Here is a 19,282-nt window from a genome sequence, read left to right on the forward strand (position 1 = left end):
AACTGACAGGACAAGCACAAAAGTCTGAGATCATGGCAAAAGGAAGACATCACAGCAAAGAAAAGCAAACCATAAGTAGTAACAATTTTATCAAAACAGGAAAACAAGAGGCTAAAAATATGTTTATTAGATAAGAAAGGCAAAAGAATTCATCCAAAGCAAGAAATCCTAGACAAAACTTCCAAAACTGCTCACTAATCCTGAGTGACTTGTTCTTGGATCCCTTGCCTGGAAACGTGTAAGGAGCCTGGTTTTCAGGGGTGTTGGGCACTTATCACAGCATTGGAACCCAGTAAGAGCTGCTCAGCACCTCTGAAAATGAGATCCTTTTAAGATACCCTCAGGAAGGTTCTCGAGGTGTCATAGGCAGCACAAATCAACAGCCGATTTTGAACACACTGACCTTCACAATGAAAAGGAGTCACTAAAACCAGACGGTGTCAAAGGGGGAAAGTGCTACGGGAATGAAAAAGAAAATGAAGACGAGAAGAAAATCAGGGGAAATAAAGCAGCCTGAATCCTCAGATGGCATAAAATCACTCTGTCTCTGAGTTAGTGGAATAGCACTTAGAGCACAGGGCTCAAATGGGGTCATCTCCTTTTAAAAATATTTTTTCAGCTTCTAACCCATACACAAGCAGTAAAGCTTAGTCTCCTGGCTTGTCATGGGGTCTCACATTCTTCCAAAGGCCCTGCCACACTTTCCATCACTCTGAAGTGTGAAGCTTATCACCTTTATCTTTCTCGAAATCTGACAGATATGGCCACCAAGATACCTAAATTACAGTTATTATCCTGCTACCAGCCATCTCCTCCCGGCCTCCCAGCTAGCTTAATATAACAAACTGCTTAGTTCTTCTGTGTCCTTGGCTTCCAACGCATTCTCAAAAGGAATCTTTCCTTAGAAACAACAGGATTGGAAGGAGCAACACAGCAGGTGGAAGATGAAAGCGTTAGCTCTACCTTACTGATCTCTGTCCATGCCCTCAGTCCCTGCCTGTAACATTGCAACCTGCTGCAAAAGAGAGAACATGCTTGTGTGACATATCAAATTCAACTCTCTGTCTTCCATTTCTGTAACTACCCAGCTCACATCCCTTCTCTCCTGCTAGCCTGGTTATTGCTGGCTCTTGCTATGTTGTTTCTAATTTAAACTTCTCAGGTGGCAAATATGTACCTGACTGGTGTGTCCATTACTTGTGTTATCTTTTTACTGAAGCAAGTGGTGGGATCACATTTAGGCCTATGTTCAAGCAGGCTCACACAAATACTCCAGCTCCTACATCTTGTCATTCTGCTTCCAGATAGAATTCATCAGGAATTTTCTGATAAAATTTTGGTTTTGCATAAAACCACTGATTCATCAAATTTAAACTATCTGGTGAAAACATCTTGGGATTCTTCAAATTACAGGGCTTTACTGGAATTTCCTGGCAGGCTGCTGGAGGGCCATGCCTCCATATCTCACATCTCTAGTGCAGCCATGCCATACAGGTAGCCCATCAGAAAGAGGCCATCAGGTTTTACACCCAATCGTTTGTTCTGCCCAACTCCCAGAGCAGCAATGCTGGGAGCTGGCTAGCACAAGAGGTGAGGAGCACCTGCGCCCAGGCAGTCGGCTCTGCAGAGCAGCCCTGGAGTCACAGACACCATCAGCTGCAGTGTGGAAATGCGCAAGGCTCTCAGCTGATTCAGCGACAGCCGGCAATTCATTCTGAGGACCATGTTTGGTTTCAGGAAAATTACATATTGGCATTTCCTACTGAATTTCATCTCTACAGAAACCCCTGAGGAAAAAAAAAAGTGTATTTTCAGATGAAAGTAGCAATACATTTTGAAATCATAGAATCATTTTGGTTCGAAAAGACCTTTAAGATCATTGAGTCCAATCATAAACCTAACACTGCCAAGTCCATCTCTAAACGATGTCCCTAAGCACCACATCTAGAATCATAGAATCATTTCAGTTGGAAGAGACCCTCAGGATCATTGAGTCCAACCATAACCTAACCTAACTCCAGCACTAAACCATGTCCCTAAGAAGCCCCTCTAAACACCTTTTAAACACCTCCAGGGATGGTGACTCCACCACTTCCCTGGGCAGCCTGTTCCAATGCCTGACAACCCCTTCCATGAAGAATTTTTTCCTAGTATCCAATCTGAACCTCCCCTGGCACAACCTGAGGCCATTTCCTCTTGTCCTATCACTTGTTACTTGGGAGAAGAGACCAACACCCTCCATGCTACAACCTCCTTTCAGGTAGTTGTAGACAGCAATAAGGTCTCCCCTCAGCCTTCTTTTCTCCAGGCTAAACAGCCCCAGCTCCCTCAGCCACTACTTATCAGACGTGTTCTCTAGACCCTTCACCAGCTCATAAATGCAATCTTCCAAAAAATGGATGCCCCAAATTTCAGCCATTTCTAATTTCAACACTTCCCTAAGTGAACTGCACTGTTCTCTGCTTTTATTCAAACAGCAGATGCACAACTCCAGCTCCTAATTACACATGAAGAAAGCAAGCAACAGGGAGGGAAAACATGGGGAAAAAGAGGAAGGAATAAGGACAGAAAAAAACTGAGAAACAGAAACCTGTCTATAGATGAAATGCCTTGCTAGTTAATTATCAGCATAGAAACACAGGGAAAAGTAAAGGGGAAACAGGGAAAAGAAGAGTGTTGTGAAGTTACAGGAGTTTAGGCTCAGTCTACTCTGGGAATTTTAAGAAAAAGCATCTCACAGATACTCTTCAGAGAATCAGTATGCTCTGAGCACTGCAGCAGCACAATCAGCTGTTGACTCCTGTTCCCATGATTTCTCATGTGTTTAACACTGACCTTAGGTATTTTCTGCCCAAACTGGAGTCCTCTTGAACCTCTCAGATCCCAAGATCTCTGGAGTGGTTGTTTGCCTTGCATACCACTACCAGATGTTGATCATGCCCACAGGCAGAAATCTGCCTCCAGGCCATTTGGGATCTGTAAGTGCCCTTCCAGGGGCCATGGCTCCTATGCAGAAGCCACCAGGGAGCTGGTGAGGAGCAGGCAGTGCCTGATAGAGGTAAATATATGAGGTGTAAATTGGTATTCCAAGACTGTGCTGAAAACTCTTGCCCTGATTGGGGTCGGGCATGGATATCTTATTACTCCTATTAAATCTGAGTTCCCCAAATGTCCAAGAACAGTTTGAGCTCTGAATCTATTTAATTTCTCCTTTTACAGCTTGCTTCTCTTTCTCTTTCATGCTACCCAGGCATACACCATAGGGACTGGGTTCCACCTTGTAGACTATCCCTGTTCATTATCCTCTTTCTTTCCATCTCTTGATCCTGCATAGATCTGATATTTTGCAAATCCATGCCCTCACGTTTGCAGCACAGCATGCATAGCCCAGACAGGAGCTAGGAGATGAAGGTTTAACGTGATATGGAAGAAGTGGACCTGTTGCCACTCTGAAGAGGCTGTATTAATTGCTACCTGGACAAAGCAGCTCTCATCTGGGTGTAAAAGGCAAATGTCCCACGGCCTTACCGTCACTTGTAAGCCTAAAATAAGTGTCCCAGCAAAGCAGCCATCTTCTTAACAGTGTAAGTCTTCAGGTAAGATGTTATTTCTGTTGCTGCAATTCAAGAGAGCCTGGCAGGCTTGTAATGGCAGGCAGCTATCTGGATTTCATTCCCTCTGGCGGTGTCAACCTTTGCAGCTTTAAAGTGAGTCTTGAGATATTTAGTATCTGTCTTAAGTTAGACGTGTAAAATTTTTGATGGTGTTTTGCTTGTTGTGGGTCTTTTTTTCCTTTCTGTGCTTTCTTTTTATTTTGTTTTTAAACAAATCTTGCTTCATAAGTCAGAAAGGCTACATGAAATTTGAATGTGCAGCCTCTGAAGAATTAAACACCAGAAAGCATAAGGTTTGTTTTGCCTTTGAAAAACAGAGAGGAAGGCAACGTGTCTTCAATCCCATGACAGTGGATTTAGACTCATTATTTGGGGTGCTGATCTGTAATTTTATTTTTCTTTTTTAAATACTTCAGGTAGGTGGCAGTGGTCTACCCGTTAAAAGGGTAGGTCCAGGGCTTGCTTTTTTGCCTTTCTGTCTCTTCCTCTATGTCCTCTGCCTTGCCTTCCTCAGATTTGTGAAGCATCACAGAGACTGCAGTCAAACACATGCTGTTGTGGGCAGGTCAGGCAGGTGACTGGGAAGACAAATTATTTCTCCCATCTTCCAGGATACTGTTGAACTGTTTACGGCTTTAAAATCAAACAAATTATTATCTCTTGGGCTGGATCCCAATGAAAGCTTGGAAGGGAAAAGCCAGCAAGAAGAAAAGGTGTTCTGAGTAAGTGAAGAGGAGTTGGGTGGTACAAAAGAGGAAGAGGCTAACAGGGATGGGAGCGATACCGAAGGGCCTAGTGAGGTAAATCTTGCCAGCACTATGCGAGTTGTGTGTCAAGAAGCAACAGAGGACAAAGGCAAGCATAGATGCAAAAGGAGGACTGGAAACAGCCTGAGCCTGTCAGTGCCTTGCTCTGTCTAGCTGGGGTGCATGCTCTGGAGGCAAGGATTTGACAGTCCAGACCTATCTTAAATGCAGAGAAAGCCACGCTTGGCCCAGCAGTAACGCGTGCTGTCAATTGAAACATTAGCCTCCTCTCCTCTTAGAGAAAACAACTGTCTGTATCTTATTCAGTTGTCTTTGGCATTGCTCCTGACAAGAGGTATCCTCCAGACAGCTGCCTGCAGCCTCAGTCGGGGTATCTGTGTATGAACTGTCTGGCCACAGCAATTCCCGCTCTGTGATGAACTTTGGGGAGGCCTGTGCCAAACCTCCTGGCTAGCACAAGCTGTCTAGTCAGCTCAGGAGTTAGCTCTACCTTTCTGGTTTCTTAGAAAGCTGGACTGTGCTGCAAAGGGACTCTCTGATTCATGGTGCCTTGGTCTTTACAGCTATGGATCCCAAAGTGTGAAGCCTCTTTTCTCTTAAAAACGGGTACAAGAGTGGAGCTCCAAAAACTGGAAGTTTCTGTGGCTACCTAGATTGCATATCACAGGGGCAAGGGAGTGCAGACTTCTCTAAAATTGCCTTAATGCTCTATCTTCCCTTAAGACAAATGTCTGGATCTTTATGTTCATTTAGTGTTGTTGCCCATCCTAAGTACCAGAGCTTACTAATTTGGCGCTGATGATAGGTGTCCTGAAACTGAGACGCCTGTATGCTGAGAGCTGTATTATGGTAAACAAGTCTAATCACTTTTTCTTCTTCTCCTGCCCCATGCAAAAGCAAACCTCCAACCCAGATAGCATAAGGAAAACAGTGGTGCTCCCTGCTCTCCATCAGTCAGCTTTAATTAAACAAATATCCAGGGTGGCCTGCTCCCATAGATAAAGAGCAGCCCTGTGTTTTTCTGCGTGAATGATTTTTGACTACAAGAAATGCCAAAGCAAGACAGAATGAAAATTCCTCTCACTACAAGTACACAGAGCTCGCTTCTCCCTAACACACTTGCACTCCATCATGACTGCTGCCCTGGCCAGTTATGTAGGACGGCTTGCATGGCCCCAACTGCAAGAACAATGAAGACCACTGTGTTCTCCAGCTGCCCATACTTTACTAACCTCTGCAGCCTGGCACTTGGGCCCTACTGGCCTGCATATTCAGTAGCCTTGCCCGTGGCCCAAGCGCACATCAGTTCTTAGAAATCTGACAATGCTGAAAGGCAAATGGTGCTCCCTCAAGAAATGTTCTATCAGTAAATAAAGAGTCCAACTCATGTAGCCTTTCTGGTTTCTCTCTAAAACTCCACCTTTTGAAGAAATGCTAGAGGCTTTGACCAGAAGTCATTGTTTGTAGTGCTGGATATCTCAGCTTTCCTGGAGTCTTTTGCTACTTGTCTCTTATCTGGCATTTTTTCAGATAGCTGCCAAGAGAACAGATGGACTCACAGAAAATCATGGCCTAGAACAGGAAGATTAAAGGCAGAAAGAGTCAAAGGAGAACCGAACGTCTCAGATGAAGTTTTCCTGGCTGTTATGACGACTGGAGAACCACAAACAGGAAATATTTAGCAATGCTAAGTTTATGAAAGGCCTGCTGCACGACCTCCCTCAAAATGTATAGCTCAAAGCTACCCCTACTTAACAATAGAGCTGTGATACAACATAGCTAAATTTAGCTGCAGGCCTTGCTCCTTCTATCATCTCCCTCCTGTGCTAGATCTATTTCTGACTCCAGTCAACCTGGAACTGAGAGTTGAAGTGAGACCTGAAAGAGGCAGTGTTTCCATAAGAGTAAGTTTTAGCAACTAGCTGGTTCTTCGTTGGTTCTTCACTCTTCACTACAAAATGCCCTCACTAAAACTTCCTATCCGTCTTAATTATCCATGTCTATTATAGGTCATCAGACTGGTATTTAGGAGGGAGCTGAGTAGGGGCAGAGTTTATGTTGTAGGGAAGCCATACATGATTAAAAATAAATTCAAGGTGATTTCTGGAAGGGAAGTTCTTTAACTCCCTGTAAGTCTGATGATCTCTTCATTGTTATGGGATACTGTTGATGGCAAGAATTTGACAAGATTCAGAGAGGAACTGGACATTTTAAAGACTATCCAATGAGAATACTTGATGCAGATTCTTCCCAAGGCCAATGTATAGGACTCAAACTTTTCAGCATTAGAAGAAAGCTTTTATGGGTTTCCCATGGCTCTCCACCATGACCCTTCTTGCTCTTCCCTCTTGAATATCTGATGTTGGCTATCTCTGAAAAACAGCTACACAAACCAGATTCACAAATCTGACTGTCTGAGAAATGCTGTGTTAAAGGGCAAAGGGCTTAGAAGCCAAGGTATTGAAGTGTAAGAGCACAACAAGACTGAAACGGTAATTTTATTTTACATTCCCAGTAACTACAACAATCCCAGTCTAAGTGTCCCTGGGGTGCATTTCAGGAATGGACTGATTTGGTAATCTTCTCTAAATTCTCAAAGGCTTCTGGATTAAGTAAAAAAATGTCCCAGTATTAATCCCCAAAGAGGAGAATGAGACTGAAGCAGTCTGGAGTTCATTTGCATGGTAGATTGCTGAGGATGAAACTACAACAAATGAAACAGGAGGAAGAATTTTGCAAATTATAATAGGAAGATGATTTGGAATTTGTGTGTCTTGACCCAGCAAGCTCTTAGGGACACCATAAGGGTCCTTTGGTTTTCCTTCCCCTTCCCTAACTTCTTAGCCTCCACCTCTTCCTACATTCCGCATCTTTTGGTTTTATGGCTATAGATTTACTTTGCTCTGCAAGTCATCACTGCCTTAACTCCCTCATGAGAACCAGCCTCTCAAGTGGCAGTGACTGTTCTTAGTCATTTAGCTATCTGGAAGGTCAGTGCCATATTTGTAAAGGGCTTGCATATGCCACTGTAGTCTATGCAGAACTGCTTTATATCTGTTCCACATCTTCGTCATTGACTCTCTGGTCTGTTGCCTACAGGGATAGATGTTCATGTTTCTGTGTGCAGAGTGTCAGTTACATCATCTAGATTTAGGATTTTCTTAATTTATTTCAGACCAAGGATTGTCTAACTCTGTCTGTAACCCTTCATAGGCTTAAATATCCAATTAATTGTATAAAAAAATGAAGATGTGTGTAGATGATGTCTAGATGCCAGCACGTAACTACTGCCTACAAAAACAAATTGCTGAAGAAACTGCCTGGCAGTGTCAGCACGATCAACAAAAGTATAACATAGACATAGACGTCCAGCCTTGCCAGGATGCATGGTAGCTCTTCTTTCAGTTCACTTGAGTGCCTAGCATTCCACAGCTCTTTCTTTAGCCTTCTCAAAGCTGTTCTTCCTTCTTCCCTCCTCCACCCCCCAAAGTTGTGCTGGGAGGGGCGAAGAGGGAAGAACTTAACAGGAGCATCTATTCTCTTGACTTGGTTGCCAAAAATGAAAAAGCACATAGGCTTTGTAGTCTGGAAATTGGCCTGCCTTGAACACCTCATGAGTGTTGGAGAGAATGTCTTCTTCCATGATGTTTCTCTAGCAATTTGGTGATCAAAAGATCAGTGCTCATCCCCTAAAACCTACTTAGCACCTGCTTAATCACCATATTGTTTCTCGGTACAAATTTGTTTTAAGTCATACATCCTTTGTATAGCATTACTATAAATTTGTTTTTCTAGTGCTAGGGGATGGGATGAAAACAGGATTCCAGTTGACAAAGTGTTTCCAGTTTCTCACTAGAATACATTGATTTTAGAGACCCTATAAAATATCTTACAACAAATTCATCTCAGTAGCATAAAATACCATATGCATACACTACTGTTTGGAAAGTGAAAATTCAATGTGACATGCTGACGCAAATGTGTGTCTTTGAGCTATTGTTGGTTCTTCAGAACAGCACAGCTTGGAAGGATAAGCACAAGGCACCGCACTGAGGAAATGGAATTTCCTGTGCTGGAGGAAGAAAATCTGAGCCAATGCTGCTGTGATCTGATCTTTTTTTGGTTAACTAGCTGGGTTACTAAAACAGATATGTCAAATATGCCATTCATTTATCACCATCTGCTTCTAGGAATGGAGATATTAATGCCATATCTTCCTGAACAGTTGGTTTCTCAGCTTACTTTAGTCCATATATGTGCCAGGCATTTCTCCTGTATCTCCTCACTCTCACCTTAAAGGAATTCTCAGGAAAAAGCATGAGCATGACTGGTAGATGAGTGCATGGATTTCAGAAAGAATTCAGGGTGTTTTGCACTATCTCCAGTGTGAAGAACATGACTGGTGGACGAATGTGTGTGGATGTGTATTAAAGAGAGTCTGAGCATGTAGTGTGAGCTGGTATTCATGGGTTTGGGGTCAGAGTCAGACATGTGTCTGGGAGATGGTGAAAATGAGCTGTGGCCTCTTGTGTGCAGGCTCGGTGGGGTCTGCTCCTCTGCCATAGACCTAGACACTCTCTTTTCTCCTGTTGGTGACAGGCTATTTGGCAGAAATTTCCTTACTCAAGGATCTAGGCTCCAGATGTCACTAGCATGATGGAGAAAGATTAGAAAGATGTCACCTGTGGATTCACTGTATTCAGTGAAAATTGCTGCTGACAACTCCATTTTGTTACCCAGAAACACTTGAAGGAAATCTAATCCATTTGTTAAGCCCGCAAGGAGTGGTTGGGCTAACTGCCAGATTTTTCCTACGTGCTAGAAATGGATGAGAGCAGAAAAAGGAATGGAAGGAGCAGCTGGTATTCACACACACCCCAGGAATCAACTGGAGGGGGAGAGTCCACACTGCCTTCTGGGTCCAGTCTGCCAGATAATCTCCTTGTGACAGCCAGAAGCAAAGTCTGGGGGCAGCTTTTGGACCCACTTTTCATGCCACATGGTGCATTACTCTGTACAGTTCTGTGGCTCTTGATGCTTCAGCTACAGTGGGATGAAATAACTTACTTAAGGTGAACTAAGGATGATACACTCACTCTCAGTTATCTGTGGACTAAAGTCATTATAACCAGGGTCAGTCTAGATGACAGAAATTGTCCACAGGAGGAAACTGAAAGGTCAAGTATCTACTGTACAAAGAAAGTCTGATCCTTAAAGAAGTAAACATAATGTATTGCATACACATGCAGTGCCTTAATAAAAGGCAGCAGCTTGAAGAGATTTGGAAACAATACTCAACTTGGACAGAACAAAACATTGAGATTTGGGAAATGTGTATTGCCTGGGAAAAGCTAGCATTGCTGAAAGCTTTCTGCAGAGGGGTACTTGTATCTGTGATGTAGCTGTGTTGGTCTCTCTTATAGAACTCCTAGTTGAGGAAATACTTCTTAGGTTTATGGAGGATAGTTCTCATGCTCTCCTATTTCCTCAGTGGAAGTGATTCACTCAGAAGCTTCTCTCTTTACTATTACTTTCTTTCCTAAGGCACAGTAGGAACAGGGATGAGGGAAATGATTGTACTTGCTAAGTAATTCCCAGGAAGAAACTTCCTGGGTGGAAGAGGGCTCGTCATCAGCTGCTAGAGAGGTTGCGGGGTGCTGCCTCTCCTGAAATGTCTTTGAATCACATGTCAATGGGGAGTTCATTCACTCCATTTAAATTGGATTTCTCTCCTCCAGAGGAACATCAGCCACACAGAGCATGGCTGTCTGCTAATTGGATTGGCCCTTTGTGAGCGTAAGAGGAAGAAGGCAAAGAGGCCATGATGGGAGGAACTGCTGTATGTTGGACTATGCAATAGCCCAATATGCACCATCAGTCTTGTTTAGATTCTCTTTCAATGATGGAAACAGTTGATGACTTACTGTGATAGACAAGTTACAACAACATTTGCTCTAACTTGCTAGCAGGGTGAATAGTGGTACTCAGGAAAAACAGCTACTCTGTAAAAGAGCAATCTGATATTACAAGTGTATGTGCACAGCTAATCATGTGGAGGAGATCCTCTAGTGACACATGCAACACTCACTGGGATTGAGCAAAGGTTTAATAAGTTGTAGCCAAAACCATACTTCAGATATCACAACTAGGAGGCTGCTATGTAAATCTGAAGCATTTGTGAGGGGGAGTTTGTGTATGCGCCTGAAATAATTTCAATTAAATAATTACCATAAACAGAACTTCTATTGATTAATTTCTTAATGGAAAGATGGTATATTCATACAAAACTACTTTTCCAAGACAACATGTGCCGTTTTCCAAGACAGCATCCCTTACTTCTGACTATCTTCGATATGATCATTTCTTTTAAAGGTTATATATGTAATGGAATAATTACAGGTCTGAAAATACATGCTGATAGCAACCTTCTGTAGCTTTGAAACATCTTTTCATACCTCTTCTGTTTTGTAGTATGCAAAGGCCCTTTCTTCTTTGTACAAATAATAGATATATAATTACATAAAACGGAAATAGCTGGCAAAAGCTCACTCTTAATTATACCGATGAGCATTCTCCATATCCCCTCCAGTTCTTCATATAATAATTATGGTTTGTCAGCCTAATACCAATGAGTACGTTGTCCTCCTAAAGAGATCCAAAACTAGCACTCTGCCTGAATGCCCTGCAAGCAGAATAAACACTTTTTTTCTCATCTCCTATTTTGGGCTAATATGTATGAACACTATAAAAAAACCTAAGGCTTCTGTTAGTGGAGCTGGCAACCCTTTTCACAATTACCAGGACCGTGAGATATAAATGGAATTTAGGTCTCTTCCTCAGTTAGAAGAAATTATTTTTACTTCTTGAATAAGTGTCAGGATTGGACTCAGTTAAAGGATTTTTGTTATGACTGAGTATTATATCTGTTTTTAATCGGGCTTAGACTTCTTACTGGCTTCACACTCATGTGGCTCATGTTTAACTCCTCAGCACAGGATGAAAGCCCTGGAATTTTCCAGAGGCTAAAATCAAACTGTCCCTCCAGACCGGAGAATGACACAAAGCTGTATGAAGGAGTGCTGTTCAATAATTCAAAAACCCATAAACATGCAAATTAGCTGCATACACAGAAATGGCTCACCACTGAGCTCTTCATGCACCTTAGCAACACTGTCTTCTGTAGACTTGCTCCTGCATGGACATGCATGGCCAGATTTGCAGCTTGTATCAGGCAGTTCTGTGTCCTTGCAGGCAGCTCTGTATTCAGTGCAGGATACCAGAGTAGCATGACAGTGAATTGCACCAGCTATAAAAGACAGGCTTAAAAGCTTGTTACTACCACATTGGGCTGATGCACTAAATTTATGTAGCAGTTTTATTCTGTGTACTCACCAAAGATTACCAAGATTGTTCTGTGGGGTAAGCCCGGGTAGCTAGTACTGAGCTGCTCAGACTTTCCTGCATGTTGAGGTTGGACACAAAACATTATAACAAGAGGAATGCAGTGAGAAACATCATGGCTTGGCTTGGCTTGACTTTGCTTGTCTTGTCTTGTCTTGCAGAAGGATGCTTCAGGCCCTTGGTTTGGGGCCTTGGCTATGGAAACCCAGTTACTACCAGACTTGCAGGTATCTGGGGCTGTTGCATCAATGGCACCTACAACTGAAAGTGGAGTGAGAAGGACAACAAGGAGTACTAGAAATGTAAAACTGGACATAGGCTGCTTGGTGACATACACAAGCCTAAATTTTGCTGTTCTCTGATCCCTCAGAGCTGACCTGCTTCTGCTGTGAAAGGGAGAAGAGCAGAGGAAAAGGGCAGGACCAGTTGCAGAGCTGACTGCAATGCCCCAGATGATAGATAGGAATAGTTACCATTGATTCTGGGGAAATTAAATTTCCTCATTTCCCTTCCACACATACCCATGTGCTTCCACCAGAGCCTTGATATATGGAAAGCAGAAAGTGTTCAAGGTTGCTTGTGGACACAGCAGCTGTTTGACACCAAGGACAGCTGAATTTGCATATGTAATTGCCCTGGAAGGAAAGTATAATTTGGCACGAATGCAAGTGGGGAGAGGATGCAACTTTTCTGCTCAGCACTTGACCCTCACTTATACTTGGTTTTGGGTTAAGAGGAGATTTCAGTTTCTTGAGGCTTCATAAACTCCTGACCTTGCTAAGGTAGCAGAAGAAGAGGTGGAATTAATGAGGTATCCTAAGATTTGGAAAAGCTATGGAAGTTGTTCCCTTTCCCCACCTTAACTGCCCAATTCCTGGGATCTAAAAGCAGTAGGACATACAACATGCTGTCAAGTCAATTTATCAAGACAATGACAGTTTAGGTTAGTCTTAGTCCTAGGACCTGTATTATTTTATACTCCCTCTCTGATGCAGCAGCACTCGGAAAAAATCACCACAAAAATGGAGAAGGCATAACTTCTTAACCTGATGTCTTGCATACACTAATTGTTCATCAGAACTGAGAAGCAAAAGTTAGCTTACACTCATATACCTGGCCAAAAGAGCAGTGCTACAGTCAGTGATGACTACAGGAGGCTATATAGCCTGCATCTGCAACCAAATGTACATCTCATCTTGAATTAAATGAATACCACAGGATCTCTCTGCCGTGCCTTATTGCAGCTAGCTTGTGCCTTGTGGGAAGTCTTAACTTGCTAAAGCATCTGACTTACAAATCCATTACTGTTCTCTACTCAATAAAGCTTTGAGCTTCCCACCATGTGCTGGAGTCCTTTGTTTCCTTTATTTGGAAAAAAATATATATACATAAGGTGTGGTTCTGGAAACATAAACACAAGAGATTTTCTTGTATTACAGAAGCCTGATATCTGCAGAGATATTTCAGGGAAGTTGCAAAAAACAATTACTAGAAATCAGAGTGAGAAGCTGTGGGAATGATTCTGGTTCTGCTCCTGAAACAAGCTGGCTGATGCAGACTTTCTGACCCTTGTGGTACTTACAGCTGGGCAATCTCTTCCAACAACTGAGACTTGGCAAGTTTGCTTCAGTCCCCTGGTGCCAACAGGGCTGTAGCATAAGCTGAAACCATGTGGCTCAGCATAAGCTGGCAGTGCTATTTGTGCTTTCACACTTCAGCTGTGAAGCTACATCATGATGGTTCCAGACCCTAGATGCTGGGATGTGACAATACTTCCCATCTTGGGAAGAGGTGACAGCAGTGGCAGTATCTGCATCTGCGGTTACTTTAGCACTAGGAGCTGTTGAAGTCTTGATTCTTGTGATGAATGGATTCTGCCTACACTCTAGCCTTGGAAGATGTGTGGTGGGGGAAATTCCACTTTCGGCAGCTGCTGTTTGGTATAAAAAGTCTGTAGTGCATGAAGAGATCCCAAAGCTGTAGAAAAGGTGTTGGGAAGACACAATGAAGCCTCTCACAGGAAAAACAACCTAGTAAAAATAGGATTTTAATCAAAGAAGTGTCAAACAGTGGGAAGCAGAGAGGTAGAACTCTGGATTAGAAAGGAGAGCTGTCTTCCTTCCTATTCTCTAAGCACAGGTATGAATTGGTGAAAGCAATTATCACATTCCTAGGCTAGGAGGGTCAGCCTTGCTTGTAGCTGAAACACAGCCCCCTGCATCCAGGGAGTAGCTACACATAGTTGCTCTCAGGGTGACTCCAGAGCAAACAAATTGTGACAGAGATTCATTAGTCACTGGATTTCTTTCATGGTGATTAAACAGAGCTTACTCAATGTGTCATGGAGACTAAATACTCTCCCTCCTGTGCAAGGAGGGGTACTCTGTCTCCAGGGTCACCTAGTTCTATGCTGTTTACATGTGGTTCTGCTGCACCATCCCAGTCCTACCCTACAGGGAGATACAATTCTTCGTGCCTTGTGTCTTGATTCTGGATTGCCAGAATTCCAGTCTTCCCACAGCTGCTACTTGCTCTTCTAAAGGATTAGTACCTGATTGCCTACACAGTTAGCAGAGACCAGCAAATTCACACAGAAGAAATACTCTTGAAATGTATGAAGAAGCCGGAATGCTGTCCTGGCCTCCTGCCTGTGTGCCCTTGAGAAAGGTAGAATTTGAGTTGCAGCTGCAGACCAGTAATTAGTCTCTACAAGCTGAGGCCTCCAAGGTCATTTTGGACAGTGGTCTAGAGACCATCTGTAAAGTGAAATTCTTGCTAGACAGTCAGCAGTCACCTGATTAACAACAACAACAAAAAAAGATCGAAAGTGATTCATAGCGGCAGGCAAGTAATACTGAATAATATCCATCCTCGCAGCAAACTGACGTAAAACATCTAAATGGTGTGAGAAAGGCACATCCTCCTTATTTTTTAAATAAAAGTTGTTCTGCCTTGCTTGCAAAACCAACAAGAAAATAACACTGAGAGGCAAATCTACCTTTTATACACTTGCCTTCTATTTGAACTACAAAGGCATCTCCTCAGGACTTTCCTTATCCTTGCCTCCTCCCTGGTCATGATTACTTCAACACAATGGCCAACATCATATCTGGACTAGATGAAAATAGTTGTATTGATAGCTCCATGTTCCTAAGATGACCTCTCCATCAAGTAGCAAATCTCCCAGATCAGACTAAACTTAACTCTCTTTGCATTTTATTCCCCTTCTCTTTGTACCTCTCGTTAACAGTTGTTTCTCAGCTGAATGTTGATTGCTTTCACCATCACACTAGTCAGTGCTTATTCAAGCCATACAAACTCATACTTCACTGATGTGTTTGTTTCTCCTTCTACCCATCATATTTTCAAATTAAGCTTGATGCTAACAGATAATCTCTCTGATCTGCATGGCAGCAGTTATGTCCCCAATACAGCTCGGATGGAGCTCAGTACAGTGGTCCTTGCTGCGATCTGAATCATCATAAGCAAGAGATACTCTGGCAAGAGGACAATAACAGTAGTTACTACAGATTATGTGGTGGGGTGCTCTGATAGGCAGTTTCTATCAGGAGGAATTTGGCTTTTGCAAGCAAGGATGCATTATGTGACATCTACAAAATGACCAAAGAGATGTCATTAAAAGTACTGGCGTACATCTGTATGTGGTAGAAAGAAGCACTATATTGCAGTCCTGAGATACAGACCTTTTGTATAAAGCTGAATACAAAAAAAAAGAAACCAAAGCAAAGCTGATTGTTGCAAGTCAGCATTTTCTCTCTTTGTTTGTATGTTTTAATTGTGCTGGTGTGGAATTCTCTCTGCTGATGCCAGGCTCCCTCCTTTAAGGAAGCATGGCAGAATGTGAGGGCTTGGGACAGCAGGTACATAAAAAGATTTAGGTTTGTCTCTTTAAATGACAGGTTCTAAAGCCTTTTCTCTTCCTCCTGCAAAATTATCCTCCTCTGGTTAACTGTGATATTGACTGCTTTGCTACTTCACTCCATGACTGTCTGTAAAGGGCAATGCCATACTTGGCTGTGTTTATTTATTTTCTTTCTGCTTTACTCCACTATTTGAAGCATATCTTCCAAATTCCCAAGGTTGAGGTAATTGATGCCCCTGTGAGTTTCAGGGCATTTGCTTGGGTTTTGCACCTTTATGCAGAACAACTGAATTCTTTCACTCTTTTAGGCATGTTGAAGACCATCATTTCTCTTTTTCCAAACTAAATTAATGGAATAACTAGAATACATAAGACATTTCAGACCCTGTTTCTATGTCCTGAGTTACTAGGTGCTTTAATTCCTGTATCTCTAGAAACAACCATCGCCTTAAAAATTTTCTTGTAGGGTACCATTTTTCTCTGCATTATACAGTACTAAGACAGTGAAGACCATATTGCTGGTGTTTCAACCCAGCACAGACAAGGTTCACTGGAAGAGTATGTTGGGATGTTCCAGAGGGATGTTATTTAGGAACCCGAAAGGTCTTAGAATAGCAAATTTTTTTCTTTTCTTGCTAAAGTAATCTTCTTTGAACAACTTCAGTGGAAGAGACTTTCTCTTTAGTTCTTATGATAACAGGACTTGGATCCTATTCCCACATTCACTTTCAAACAGTGACTCATTCTTTGTTGGATGGGGTCAGAATTTCTCATGTTGAAAAACAGGTTGCATTACAGACTGGAGTCTCACGGTTAGGCTGCACTTGGAATGGACCACACTTTGCTAGCATTTATTGAGATTTCATAATGGTTACTGTCATAGGACGGCTTGAGCCTCTTTGCAAAACAGCGCTGAATTGTATAAAATGCATCAATAGAGAAAAAAATAGGAGGGTTTCACTGCTTCAGCCACGGGGTGTAACTGTATGCCATGATTCAATTGCATGTTTCAGGTACCATTGTTAAGATGCTGTCTGGAGTAGTCAGCTTTCACTGCTTGCATGGCTGAAAGTGCCTAGTTGGTTTGTGTGTTTCAAGGTATGAGGCTATTTAAGAAAAAATCAATAGTCAAACCCACAATGAATTTGTGTTACAGTGAAACTGAAGTACCAATGGGAGACTGGATTTTGTGGAAAAGAATCATCTCAAATGACACTTAAGGCAAAATACAACCATATCATAAATTTATTGGCATCAATGGCATTGACATAGTCTCTGCACAGATGTATCTGGTTTGGAGACTTGTAGCTCCAATCTAATCAACAAGTTTAATGGGAATGTCAGCCTTTGATATCAGGAGAAGCAGGATTCTTTTCTTATACAGTAGTTAGGCAAATGACACTAATTGGGTCATTTTATAATTTATTTACTCAGTAGCTGTGTGCATGAAGTGAAAATCAATGAATAATATATTCAATGAACTTTGTGATATTTCTTACCCTAGGATCAGTTTGTCCATCTCTATTGGAGAATTTCACAGGTGCCATGTAATGTTTCCATGTAATTCACTTATCAACAGTTCTAAGACATGACCAGATATTCTGGTAAGGTTGGAAGATATCCCATAAAAAAATAAGCAAAACATAAATGTACTAGGAGATTCCCCATAAGCGAAAAGACTGGAAGGATTCCAGAAGACCAAAAGGTTTCCAATGATGCACAGGGAGACCTCTGTATAGATTCTGAAGTACAGAACATAAGGGAGGAGTTTGGAGGCCTCCATGCAATTCTTACTCTTTTCAGAGAAAACATATGATGTTATCAATATACTAGCCGAAAAAGGATAAATAAAGCTTGTAATGTCTTTGGCCACCTATTTGCTTGTGTAGGCATCAATTCTACACCTAATCATCCTTTGTCCTTGAAGTTTTTTCCAGGCAGAATGGGTTTGGTGGAAAAACAATGTACCCTGGCAGGCTATATGCAGTCCTTTAATATCACACTCTTAAACTGCAAACCCTGGTCTTATTAAACTGTTAGCACTTCTGGTACAGTGAGAGAGACAGATAGAGCCCCAGAATTGTGATAAGGTGACACATGAATACTGTTTCCAAACTTTATAATCTTTCCCAGCACATACAAAAGAAGCAGCTGGCCAAGAGTAAGGGTTGAAATGGAATCTGATTGTTATTCATCTGGGATCTCCTCCAACTCCCACTAAAACAGTATTTCCACTGAGTTTGTATATGATCTGATTTCAAGTCCCATGCAGTGAATCTCAGCCAATTCAGCTCTTAAGGGTTGTCCTGACTCAAATGCTAACTATCTGCATTCAAATGAAAGCTCTTCCTACTTAGGAATAGATCTCATTCTTGTGTCTGTTGCATGAGAAATGTCATTTATTGCCATTTCAAGCAGGAGAATGAGTAAACAATATGGCTTCTCACTCAGCGGCCTCTTCTAGCAACGCCTATGTTGTCCTCTCTGTCTTCAATCTTTTTACATTTGTAACACTTTCAAATGGGAATATTTTTCTAAGGGTAGCAGAATCAATAACCTGATCTTAAGAGCCCCTAATGATTCTGTGCTGGATACTTTTTGAATATGGCCTTAGAGAGAGATTATCTGTGCAGGCATGCAGTTCTGAAAAATCTCTGGCTCACATATAATCCACAACATATGATCCAGCACGAGCCACAAAAAGACTGAAGCAACAGCAAGAGAAGTGTGAACTGTCCCACTTATCTGTACAGAGTCTGTGTGCCAGTATTACAAAGTTCTACATGACTTACTGTGTCCCACTAAGCTGATGCTGAGAGCAGGCATAGCTTGCAGTAGAAGCCAGTACGTGCTTGGCTTTTAGGAGAAAGAAGCAGTAGTTCTTAGCTGCCTCATCTCCTCACTGAGATCAGTGACCTCTTGTGGGTGCTAGGAACATCATTTAGGAATGTCTGCAAAGACTTTTGATCCTTGGACTGAAGACACTTTGAAAGAGTGAAGTGGTGGTGGTGGCTGCAAGGATACTTACCCCTGCGTTCCTCTGGCCTGTCCCTTTGGGTGAGGGGTGATGATGATTTGTTGAGGTACTCCATGGAAACCTGAGCTACCACGGCCTGTGCTGTGCTTGTTCTCTTAGGTAAACAGGAAATTTCAGACCTTAGTAACATCAATTCTGAACTTCTCAGCAGGGCTAAATTCCATTTGAAGGGAAAAGAGCAGCAGGAATGATCTCTATGTTTAGTTATCTCATATCTTGTCTTACATCGTCCTCTCATGAGTGTGCCAGAAGGCCAAAAGGAGACATTTGATTGTCATGTACAACCTGCATAACAGGATTATCTGGTTGTTGATATGGCATGTGGAAGACTCAGTGAACTGTGTTCCTTTTCTACCTAGTTCAGAGCAACTGGAGAGACAAACCTTTGCCTTGAATCTGCAGGTCTGTGAACCTATCCCTCTCTCCCTTCCCAAATGAGCTCTGAATCCAGAAAACTTACCTGCAAAAATGCTAAGCTGGATCTGCATTTCAGCCTCCACATTTTTTTCTTAGTCTTCTCACTGGCAAATTGCACCAATACATTTGGAATGCCATACCCATCTACAGATTTAATAGTCAA

At 42.2% G+C, this 19,282-nt stretch overlaps 1 protein-coding gene across 1 annotated transcript in view; it reads right to left on the minus strand.

Moving 5' to 3' along the window:
- Positions 1-19,282, minus strand: part of IQSEC3 (IQ motif and Sec7 domain ArfGEF 3) — a 100,832-nt gene that overhangs the window by 55,681 nt on the left and 25,869 nt on the right. The gene's annotated exons all lie outside the window — the stretch shown is intronic.

This window comes from Caloenas nicobarica, chromosome 1 (assembly GCF_036013445.1).
Source record: "Caloenas nicobarica isolate bCalNic1 chromosome 1, bCalNic1.hap1, whole genome shotgun sequence".
In the NCBI taxonomy this organism is placed as follows: domain Eukaryota; kingdom Metazoa; phylum Chordata; class Aves; order Columbiformes; family Columbidae; genus Caloenas; species Caloenas nicobarica.